The following is a 12,819-nucleotide window of genomic DNA, read 5'->3' as shown; positions in this document are numbered from 1 at the left end:
ACAACGGCCCTTCCCCCTTAGGAACTTCAGTCTGGTTCTGCTGGGTGGGGGAAGTCAAAAGATCTTGTAGTACTCTCATGGGTTTACACATGATGTCCGGCGTTGCTTATCAATTACGAACAACAAATTTGACAAATCTCTTCTCCGAATAGAAATTGTTAATAATTGTTCTAGTGATGTTAATGTTGAAAGCTGTTCTGTGAAAGAGTTGGTTGGTCATCTTGCTTGGGACTTGTGGCACTAGAATGTTTTATGACTTCCTGTTGCCTTACTGAGGAATTCAGCTCGTGTTTCAGCCACAGTCCAAATCGACTCTTTAATTTGTCTGGTTCGCGTCATTTCTGATACATTGCTTTTGTTTTAAATTATGCACTAACATTACTTAAACATGAATGTGTGCTTGGTAGGCCTAATTAAACTCTACCATATCATCCCTTAATAGCCTATATAGATGTTTCTTGGCCTTTATCATGTGAGAGTAACATTCATGGCTTTCAAACATCTCCAATGCAACCCACATTCGTTTTAAAGAACGCAGGTGGACTTCACTAATGAATCCAAGTGCGGAGATACCAGACGCTTTCAGCCACTGCAAGGTGCAGAGTCCTGCAGACAACTTGTTTCGTTTTGAGACTGTCCTCCTCCTAAAAACGACCACATAGGTTGTTTGTGCAAGCAGCGTATTACGACCCATTATTATGTTTTCAAATCAAGCGCCCTCTAGCGACCTTATTACGACAGTCTCGTTTGTCGGATGTGTCAGCATCAAATGACCTTTGACTGTCGTTACCATCATTACCACTCAAAAAAGGAGAAGTGACCCAACAATTAACCGTGCGTCTTTGTCCAGATGTGTAAACTATTTTATTTTATGGTTTATTTTTTAAGGTACTGTTCTGATTCTCTACAATTAATGTGGAAGTAAATGCAGTTTGACATTTTCTTTCTGCTATCTGTTATGAATGCAAGTGAACGAATGTGAAATGCCCAGTGACCACAACACTTATCATATTTTTTACCATGATAAATGTTTTACTGTGGTATTTGTAGTTAAAGCAAATTAACCACAGTGCCATGCCTTTAATACCTTTTTGTAATGTAATTGTAATTCTGTGTTTTTCTTTTTCTTTTCTGTTTTGCAGTTTCTTCATATCACACACATCTCCAGCTCCTACAACAACATTCAGTGTCCAGCAGCTCTTTATGAATCTCTCTCTCTCTCTCTCTCTCTCTCTCTCTCTCTCTCTCTCTCTCTCTCTCTTCTTTCTTTCTTTCTCTTGTTCGTCAGGGCATATTTTCAAAGCTCAGAATCAGATTTGGATCAGTTCTGTCAGAAACTGCTTGGATTAACAGGGAACTTGAACTTGAAGCTCAAAGCTGAAGTTGAAGAAGTTGCCAGGGAAGCTCAAGTCCTTCACAGGGATCAACGGTTCACAAGTAATGTTGAAGATATTTAGTTATAACTGATTTACTTTAATTAATTTATTATGTTAATAACCTTCCTTATAGTCCTTCCTTTTAAATATTTCTAACACACCGTCTCAAAATGTGTGTATTAAAACAACAACATTTTCCTTTTTCTGTATTTCAGTAAAAAAAAAAAAAGACCAAAGGAAGGCCTGTCAAACTCTATTCAAACCCGTCTTGTTTGTGGAGAGGGATGAATTTGACCATCTTGTGTGTTTATGGAGAAGACCAAAAGCTGCAAATGCAAACATTTCCAATGGTACATCTGTGTTGGTCTGAGCACCTCAACAGAACTTTACTGCAGTTACATTTTGCACCAAATTTGATGTTTTTTAAACTTTTTTACATACCCCACGACCCCATCAGTACGAGTCCTGTGCAAAATATTAATAATTCATACAATTTCGGCGAATCTATATGATATTGTACAAGCATACTCTCCATCTTTTCCTCATACTGTCATTGACCATTGCCTCAACTCTCATGCAGACTGTGCCCATTGTAAGTAGTCAGAGCTTTTATATCCTAAAGTTTATATTGAGTCCACTGTATTCTTTATTAGTGCCGTCTCTTCCCGTTCTAACAGTACATGATATCTGTCCACACCTCACAGTCTGCCTTTATTTCCATGTTGATTTTAATTGAACACATCTGTCTAAAAGCAAGTCTGGCAATGCTTTTTAACTTGTTATGTGACACATCAGATCTTCAGTTAATTTGGACAAATTAGATCATTTAAGGCTGTTCACAACAAGAATATTAACTACAATATCTATTTTAGCACCAGCAGACAATGTTGTTGTCTGCCACTTTAAATGCTCAAGCTTTTTAAACTCGGGTGCATTCTGATTGGCTGTTTTTATTGTTCATCAGCTGGAAAATATATTCCAATAATGTCGTTCCTCTGATTCATTAAATGTTAAATGAAAATGAAAACTGATACTAATGATGTTGTTCCTCTGTGTCATTAAATGTTAAATAGTTGTGGTATGGACTCATCCTTGCTGTGAATAGGTCTTTAAACTGCTTACAACAATCTTGCTAGCATGTAATCATGTATAACATAGTTCAGAACAATATAGCTTATATATTCAAACAGCTTTCTTTCCTCTCATTTTGTTTTACTTAAACACAAAATTCTGCATTTCTCTGCCTGTTTCTCTTCATTTTAGTCCTTTACTCCCTTCACACACACATTCTTTTTTGCTCTCTTGTAAGGTACAAACAGAGTGGATGGTTGCTTTTTCAGTTTTGTCAACTTAACGTCTACTTGTGAGGCAAAGTAAAATTTGTAGAAAATTGCAATCAATATTCATTTAGTTATCTAATCTGTCTTAATTCATATGTTTTACCAGCAATACACTCTAAAAATGCTGGGTTGTTTTTTCAACCCAAAAGCTGGGTTGAAGCCGTTGGATAGGACTTTGTGATGTTTTAACACAAGTTTGGGTTGAAAATTGGTCTCCGTTTTAACCCAGCGGGGCTGGGTTGAGAACACGGATGTGAAGGAGAGCACGCACGTTAGGAGGAGGATGTGTTCTTCAGAAGAGAGGGACAGACGGGTTTAAGGAGAGTAAATGACATTGTTATTTATATAATAAATAGAATAACATTGTTATATTTATTTTTACTAAGACTAAAATAATGTTTGTTTTTGTAGATGTTGAAATCCAGAGACAAGATAACTTCATTCTTTTGAGACAGATGTGAATTTTTTTTTTTTGATTTTTTTTAGAAAATTAATGTTTCTCTTGTGTCCTGCCTGTTTACTTCACAATTTGATGCAACAACAGTGTGATCACATGTTCATATTTTATTGAAACCATTAATGTCCCTCTTTGCAGAACTCAAACTAACTTTGGAGTTAAGGACACAGAAGTCTGTTTGTGTGAGGAGGAGGTTTTCTCAGCTTCTTCTGAAGAGAGGGAACGATAGTTTAAGGCAAGTAAACTTCATAATTTCATGTTATCAGTTGTTGTTGTTTTTTTTTCACTAAGAGTAAAATAATGTTTGTTTTTTGTTTTTGTAGATGTTAAAAGCCAGAGACATGGGAGAGCATCATTCTTTTGAGATTTTACGTTAGTTATTTTTGGAAAATAAATGTTTCTGTTGTCTCCTGTCGGTTTACTTCACATTTTGATGCCACAACAGTGTGATTACTTGCTCATTTCATTAAAACCATTGATGTCTGTGTTGTTCATTGCAGAACTCAAACTAACTTTGGAGTTGTCTTGTCTGATTTGGAGAATCAGTCAATTTTTCGTCATCAGTTGGGAACCTAGGTGTGCTATTTGATTGCAATCTTTCCTTAGAAAGCCACGTTTCTAGCATTTGTAAAACTGCATTTTTCCATCTCAAAATATATATCTAAATTAGGGCCTATGCTCTCTATGCCAATGTATGCAGAAATGTTAATCCATGCAATTATGACCTCAAGGTTAGATTATTGTAATGCTTTATTGGGTGGATGTTCTGCACGCTTAGTAAACAAACTACAGCTAGTCCAAAATGCAGCAGCAAGAGTTCTTACTAGAATCAGGAAGTATGACCATATTAGCCCGGTCCTGTCAACACTGCACTGGCTCCCTATCAAACATTGTATAGATTTTAAAACATTGCTTATTACTTATAAAGCCCTGAATGGTTTAGCACCTCAGTATTTGAGTGAGGTACTTTTACATTATAATCCTCAATGTCCAGTACATTCTCAAAACTCTGTGCATTCCTCAAAAGAAAAAAAACAACAAACTTGCGTAGATGTCCTGGAGAGAAAATCATTTTGGGTGTTGTAAAACATTTAACAGTATGTAATATTATTATTTAGAATTGTTGTAATGGACATACCATTGATTCCTGTTGAAGGTTGTTGGGAGGTATGGGCTCTCGCTTGTGAAGTTTATTTTATGTGCTGTATCATCTGTGCTTTCAAAACTCAAAACTTTGGTGCCTAAACTCTGGAATAACCTACCTAACATTGTTTGGGAGGCAAACACACTCTTGCAGTTTAAATCTAGATTAAAGACCCATCTCTTTAACCTGGCTTACACATACTAATATGCTTTTAATATCCAAATCCATTAATTGATTTTTAGGCTGCATTAATTAGGTAAACCGGAACCAGGAACACTTCCCATAACACCCGATGTACTTGCTACATTGTTAGAAGAATGGCCTCTATGCTAATATTAGTCTGTATCTCTCTTATTCTGAGGTCACCGTAGCCACCAGATCCAGTCTGTATGCAGATCAGATCTGGCTTGCTTAGTTGGGGTCACTTCATCTACAGCGATATCGTTGACTTGATTGCAAATAAATGCACAGACACTATTTAAACTGAACAGAGATGACATCACTGAATTCAATGATGAACTGCTTTTAACTGTCATTTTGCATTATTGACACACTGTTTTCCTAATGAATGTTGTTCAGTTGCTTTGACGCAATGTATTTTGTTTAAAGCGCTATATAAATAAAGGTGACTTGACTTGACTTGACTCCAGCCACACGATTGCTCTTACCGTTACCATCAGGCAGACGTTATCACAGAACCCGCACCAGCAGACTCCAAGACAAGTTTCTTTCACAGGCAACCAGACTGAACTGAACTCGTACCACTAACAGCACACACACACACCAGCAGCCTCATATGCACTGCACTCTATCAGTTACTCTGACTGGACTCTGACTCAATATTAGTCTGCATCCTGACATTCTGTTTGCACTAATTCATACAGTATGCACTGCAAAGGTATATGTACACTATACAATTATTCTTGTTTATTATTGTTTTCATTTTGTGCTCTCTGTATAGCATAATATTGCACTATATATTATTTTCTACCTGTATTGAGCCCTTATGTATGTTACGGTAGTCAGGGACCGGAGACTGAGAATGACAGAGAATTATGTTTATAATGAAAGAAGCAGAGGTGATGGTGATCAATGGTGGAGCAATAGGTGAGGATACAGTGCTGGTGTCTTGAGAGGTGAGATGATCCAGATGGTAGTAGTTAGAGACGATGGAGGCAGATGACACACACACACACACACACGATGGGAACAGGAGGACACTGGAGATCGCTGGAGAGAGGTAAGTAAGGTATATGGTTAATCCTTTTTGTGTTAGCAGGTAGGTATTGACCTAGTTGCAAACGAGACCGGACAGTGACACTGTGTGTGTGTGTGTGTGTGTGTGACTTTTGAGTGCTGGGGAGATTGCAGGTGCATGAGGAGCTGGTGAGTGTGATTAGTATTCAGGTGATGGCGTGCGCTGTGATTGGGTGGTGTTGGAGCCTGGCGTGTCTGTGACAGTACCCCCCTCCCCACGGCCCCTTCCTGAGGGCCGAGGACCCCGACGACGTAGTGGTCTTCCTCTTCCCCGTGGAGCAGGTCTGTCAGGGTGATTGGTGTGGAAGGTGTCTAGCAGGTTCGTATCCAGGATGTCGTTGCATGGGACCCAAGAGCGTTCCTCTTGACCGTAACCTTCCCAGTCCACTAGATGCTCGAGTTGTCCAACACGGCCACAGGAAACAGATGATTCTTCTGCACAATCTGACTCTGCTGCAGCCTGGAATTGAACTGGTGTTTCGTCAGGAATCCAAGATCTCGCAAACCTCATAGGCAGCACCATTGTCCAGGATGAGTGGAAGGGGGGCTTCAGCTGCGACTACGCTAGGCTCTGTGGAGAGGGAGACAGAAGGATGGTGAGGTTTGAGGAGTGATACATGAAATGTGGGGTGGTTCCGATACTCAGGAGGGAGGTGTAGCTTATAAGTGACTGGGTTGATCTGAGAATGGAGAAGGAGAATGGGCCAATGAATCTGGGACTCAGTTTGCGGCATGGTAGAGCGGTGAGCAGTAGAGCTTGGGCTTTGGAGCGGTGAAGGTCAGCTTTCATCCTTTGTCTACATAGGGCCTGTTGTAGCTGATGGTGGGCTGCGTCCCAACCCCTCTCGCTCTCTTGGAACCAGAAGTCTACTGATGGTGCGTCAGGGTTCACCGGACCAGCGGTGTATTCCTCCAGAACCAGCAGATGGATCTTCTCCACATGAAGTAGTCCGATCTGGAGGGTCAGCGGGCCGACACCACAGTGAACATGTCTCCTACTTAATGGTTTTCTGGTCGGATATTGAATGGATCTGGTAGACTGTTGTCGTTGCCGTGGTAGTGAGGTTGAGCTGACAGCAGAGGGTGCCATAGATGAAGTTGCATAACATAACCCCAGGTATTTATTCAATACAGTGGCTGAATTAACAAAAAATAAAGCCTCAACAAGTGTTGACATTCCCCAACACCACAGCAGTAACGACTTTATGAACTACTTTACTTCTAAAATCGATACTATTAGAGATAAAATTGCAACTCATAAAACTCATTAAAGACCTTGTCTCAGAGGACCACCAGGACAAGACCACAGGAAACAGATGATTCTTCTGCACAATCTGACTTTGCTGCAGCCTGGAATTGAACTACTGGTTTCGTCTCGTCAGAGGAGAGCTGGCCCCCCAACTGAGCCTGGTTTCTCCCAAGGTTTTTTCTCTATTCTGTCACCGATGAAGTTTCGCTTCCTTGCCGCTGTCGCCTCTGGCTTGCTTAGTTAGGGTCACTTCATCTACAGCGATATCGTTGAGCAGATAAATGCAGATAAATGCACATACACTATTTAACTGAACAGAGATGACATAACTGAATTCAATGATGAACTGCCTTTTAATATCATTTTGCATTATTGAGACACTGTTTTCCAAATGAATGTTGTTCAGTTGCTTTGATTCAAAGTATTTTGTTTAAAGTGCTATATAAATAAAGGTGACTTTGAGTTTGTTCATTTTGTTATGGTAGTATGTCATTTTAACAGTGGAGACATTAGCAGAGAAAGAAGAAGTCCTTGTATGCAGCGAGATGCAACCGAACTCGAGGATCCAGTCCTAGACGGTAAGTGGTCAGCAAGGCTTGCTCATTTCATCCGTTTGTGCCCGCAAGAGTCCTGAACCTAAGAGCATCCTCATTGACAGTTATTTTCCTTGTTTCAAATTATAAAGTTTATCACCAATGGATAAATCCCAGGCGGGTCTGCCGAAAACTTCTCGGAAGTGGTCAACAAAGCTAGAAAATGACTGGATGACAGAACCATTTTGGGTCCAAATGGAGTTGGCCCACTTTAGTGCTTTACCTTGCAACTGGGAGATTAGGAAGGCTACCTTCGATTGCTCGGTGGGGTACAAGTGCGGTTGGAGTTCCAGGACCAGTGAGCATTGGAGGATAAATCTGCTGCATTCCTCCGCCGAACCAGAGAAGGGCGCCAGTTTGGCCATGGGGCCGGTGTGCATGGTAGGTTTCCGGAAGTGCTCGCTGGTAAAGGGGGTGATGGAGTGCTGGTGACGGTTCAACGAAACACATCAACGAGGTCCTGGAAGGGGTCCGTGAGGCTCATGGTTGTGTCGATCGGTCTTGGTCCAGACTTCTGTTACGGTAGTCAGGGACCGGAGACTGAGAATGACAGAGAACGATGTTTATTATGACACAAGCAGAGGTGAAGGTGATCAATAGTGGAGCAATGGGTGAGGATACAGTGCTGGCGTCTTGAGAGGTGAGATGATCTGGAGGGTAGTAGTTAGAGATGATGGAGGCAGATGACACACACAGACAAGATGGGAACAGGAGGACACTGGAGATCGCTGGAGACAGGTAAGTCAGGTATATGGTTAGTCCTTTAGAGTTAGCAGGTAGGTATTGACCTAGTTGCAAACGAGACCGGACAGTGACACTGTGTGTGTGTGTGTGTGTGTGTGTGTGTGTGTGTGTGTGTGTGTGACTTTAGAGTGCTGGGGAGATTGCAGGTCGATGAGGAGCAGGTGAGTGTGATTAATAATCAGGTGATGGCGTGCGCTGTGATTGGGTGGTGTTGGAGCCTGGCAGGTCTGTGACAATGTATACTGTGTATATTGTTAATACTGTATATATGTTGCAAATACATTCAGTACTTGTCATGCTGTCATGCTGCAGAGTTTGCACAAAAGCATTTCACCACCTGTGTATGTGCATTCATGGTATTGTGATAATAAAGTGATTTGATTTGGTCACATGACTTGTTCATCAGTTGTACTGTTGTGCTAGATAACAATTGCAAATTGTTTATGACACTGAAGAATATTATGATAGAGACATGGATTTGAAGAAAACCAGGAGAGCTCTGATGATGAGAAGGAAACTGGATGTGATTCTTTGGTGCTCAAGACATTTCATAATGTCTGCATCTGGTTTTCTTCATCTGATTAAAATAATATGCTTTTAATTTTTAATTACTTTAGTCTTAATATGCTACTTTATCTGTCTTTATGCTGCATGCTAATAAAATATTGTGTATGGTCTTGGACAATAATTATGCTGAATATTCTGTACTAGGGATGATTTTTGGTAAATACACCATTTAATTTTGTAAACAATACATATAATTACAATGGTTGTTTTGATTAAGACATAAACATTTAGTCATATTAATGAAATACAGTAAGATGAAGAGCAGGTAGAAAGCTGCATTAGAAGAGACTGCATGGACTTCATGCACAACTGAAGGTGATGAATCAAAGAAAGATCGACATGAATCCTGTTCTGTATTATTATGAAGATTATCATGCACATTACTGATGTTTAGCACCTGAGGAGGACAAAGATGAGACATTCCTTACAGATATTTATGATTTAGGTCTTTTATATTATGATTCTTTGCATTGCGAATTTTATGGCTTTTGCAACTGCATACTATCACACATCATCTTACAGAATGACACGCTGGCCTTGTATGATATTACAATGAAGTGTCACAATATGTATTTGTTGTCTTTGTTTACTGTCAGCACTGCATTATTGCTCTTGATCTAATGAAATAAATTGAGCCATTTCCAAGTGGGCACTTGTGGGTAACACTTTAGAATACTGTTTCTTACTTACTACATAACTAATAAGGAATTATTGAAGAACTAACAGGTGATTTTTCATTAACACTTAACTCACTACTGTTAATTACTAAAGAAGATATGTTAATTAATCAGTATGTAATATTATTTTGTGATTGTGTTAATTAACAGTTAGCAAATCAATAACTAATGAAATACTGAAATACTGAAGAACTACTATTAATTATCTACTAATAAGGGTTCAAGAAAATAACTATGTCGTAACAAATGAACAGTTATACACAATTTCATTGAATTGTGACCCTTTCATTTAAAAGTTATTAGCAGTAGTAGTAGTAGTAGTAGTAGTATTAAAATGCAATATTAATACATGCAATACATTTTACTGAGGTTTTGCCTGAGTTTTGTGTGTGTTTTCTAAGAAAACAGCTTCCAGTAGGAATCCCACCACGACTCCAGTGCCTTGCGATAATTACCTTAGATTTTATATTTTATATATTGTACTGTGTGCCTCATCAGCATATACCACATTACCATTAATTCAATTTCTTTACGTATGGCAAAGAATGAGTGAAAATACAGGTAACCAATTAGTAGTTAATAGAAAGAATTATCAAATCATTCTGCAGGATTTATTTTGAACCCTAAACATTAGGCCTATTATAAAGTGAAAATATTGGGAACCCATTAGTAATTCACAAAGAATTATTCGATAATTCCTCATTAATTACTTTGAACCTGAAACAGTATTCTAAAGTGAAAACATAGGGAACCCATTAGTAATCAATAAATAATTATCAAATAATTATGCAGGACTTATTTCGAACCTGAAACTTTAGGCCAATTCTAAAGTGAAAATACTGGGAACTCATTAGTAATTAATAAAGAATTATTAGATAATTCCTCAATAATTACTTAGAACCTGAAACAGTATTCTAAAGTGAAAACATAGGGAACCCATTAGTAGTAATTAATAAATAATTATCAAATAATTCTGCAAGACTTATTTTGAACCTGAAACATTAGGTCTATTCTAAAGTTGAAATATTGGGAACCCATTATTAATTAATAAATAATTATCAAATAATTATGCAGGACTTATTTCGAAATAATTATTAGATAATTCCTTAATAATTACTTAGAACCTAAAACATGAGGCATATTCTAAAATGAAACTATTGGCAACCCATTAGTAATTAATAAAGAATTATTAGATAATTCCTCAAGAATTACTTAGAACCTGAAACAGTATTCTAAAGTGAAAACATAGGGAACCCATTAGTAATTAATAAATAATTATCAAATAATTCTGCAGGAATTATTTCGAACGTGATATAGCAGGCCTATTCTAAAGTGAAATTATAGTGAACACTTTAGTAATTAATAAAGAGTTATCAGATAATTCATATTTTATTCCATTTTAACATGTATGCTGCCCATATTTAAACTAATTTAACAAACATTTTATAATCAAAACGTAAACATTTAGAAGCAAACAAAATGCATATTTCAATTCCATTATAGGCTAATAAGTGGACTTTGACAAAGTTGCTACTGTAGTAGTACTTTATACTTGTCCTTTTAATCAGGTAATTTTTAAAATAAACAGGTCTACTTATAATTTTACTGGAATAATATTTTATTGGGGTATCTGTACTTTTACTCAAGTATTTGATTTGTGGGCCACAGCCTGATTATTAAAGTGATTAATTGCAATTAATTGCGAACTGTTCATTAGTAGTTACTTCATAGTTATTTTTCTTAAACCCTAACTAGTAGATAATTATAAGTAGTTCTTCAGTTGGTATAACAAAATTCATTAGTTATTGATTAGCTAACTGTTACTTAACACAATCATAAAATTATATTGCATAATGATTAGTTAACACATCTTCCTTAGTAGGCATAATTCACCCCAAAAAATATGTGATGTGGTTGAGGATTTGAGATTTGGATTTCCTCAGAAAAAAACAACGAAGCACTTTATTCAGCAGAAATCATAAACATAAGTAAGTCTCTTTTTATTTATTCATATACTTGTACTAGTTTTCACATAACGTGTAAACATTTTACAAATTAGACTTTTTCCAAACTATAAATCCTGACTAAATGTATAATCAAGTGAAAAATTATGATTTTTCAAACAATATACAATACTATACCATTCAAAAGTTTGATGTAAATAATATAAATGTAACAAATAAATGTAAGATGTAACACAATACTGTTCTTTCAATTTATCCCCCCTTAAAAACCTGAAAAAAAAAATATTCTCAGCTCTTTTCAAGATTAATAATAACAACAATATATATTTCTGAAGGATTGTGTGACTTGAGTAATCATGCAAAAAATTCATTTTGAAAGTCAGCTTTGATTGTTCCTAATAAACTGTTTAACTGCATTCCCAAGTGGATATTTAATTATGTTGTGGGATAATTAAATATATTCTAAATAAACTACAAACATAAAATTATATAGATTTATTTTGTCCTCAAATTCTTTCTTGTAACTCCTCCCTCTCAGCGGCACAGTTGACAGAAAGGCTCATTATGCAGCTCATTATGCAGGCCTTTGTCTTCTCAGGTGTAATTTCACAATGATATTCATGATAGTTGACGCCTACTCACGTATGACTTTTACCAACAAAAAGTGTCTTATAAAATTTAAATCATTATATTGTTTTCTGTAAGTGAGTAAACAAGTTGATTTTCACATAATTTAGAAATAAAAATTTTCTTTAAATTTTCGGATTCATTAAAACGTTCGTATTTTCCAAATGTTAGTTGGTATGAAAGAAATCTACACCTGCTCCCAGCCACACGTAAATAGTGCGTTTAACGTCTGAACGTTTTGCTTAATACGGCTGCATTTTAATTCACCTTAATCGGGTACATATTTACACAGCATTTTGAAAAAAATATTATATATATTAATTACATACGGTTTTTCTTTTAACTTTTATTATGAGAGCCAGTAATAGGATCTGTAATATGCTGCCAAACTTCCTTTTTTAGGACCTGATATGCCACTAGTATGCTTGAAAATAAAATGTGGCGTTTTGAATGAACTTCTGATAATAAAACTTCAATTTCTTCAGCTGAGAAATGTTTCTTTTTCAGTCGCTTTTGAGAAGATATGTTGAAATCCTTTGTTTGGTGTCATAATATGATGCTCATATATAGTTGTCAGTCGGATTTAATAGGCGGAATTTATGGTAATTGAGAGTGAGCGTGCACGCTCGTCCCATTTACAACTGATTGGAATTCATTAACACACACACATTTCACTATCACATGTGACGTTTACGAAGTTTTTGTGAATCAGGAGAAGAGTTTTCGGGAAGTTCTCTTTACGCGCAAATCACTCGTATATTTACGAATGTTTCATGAATGAGACCCACTGTGTGTATATATATAAATTGTGTGTATATATATAA

This window comes from Carassius auratus, unplaced genomic scaffold (genome assembly GCF_003368295.1).
Source record: "Carassius auratus strain Wakin unplaced genomic scaffold, ASM336829v1 scaf_tig00214713, whole genome shotgun sequence".
NCBI lineage: Eukaryota > Metazoa > Chordata > Actinopteri > Cypriniformes > Cyprinidae > Carassius > Carassius auratus.
This window is presented reverse-complemented; position numbering follows the sequence as displayed.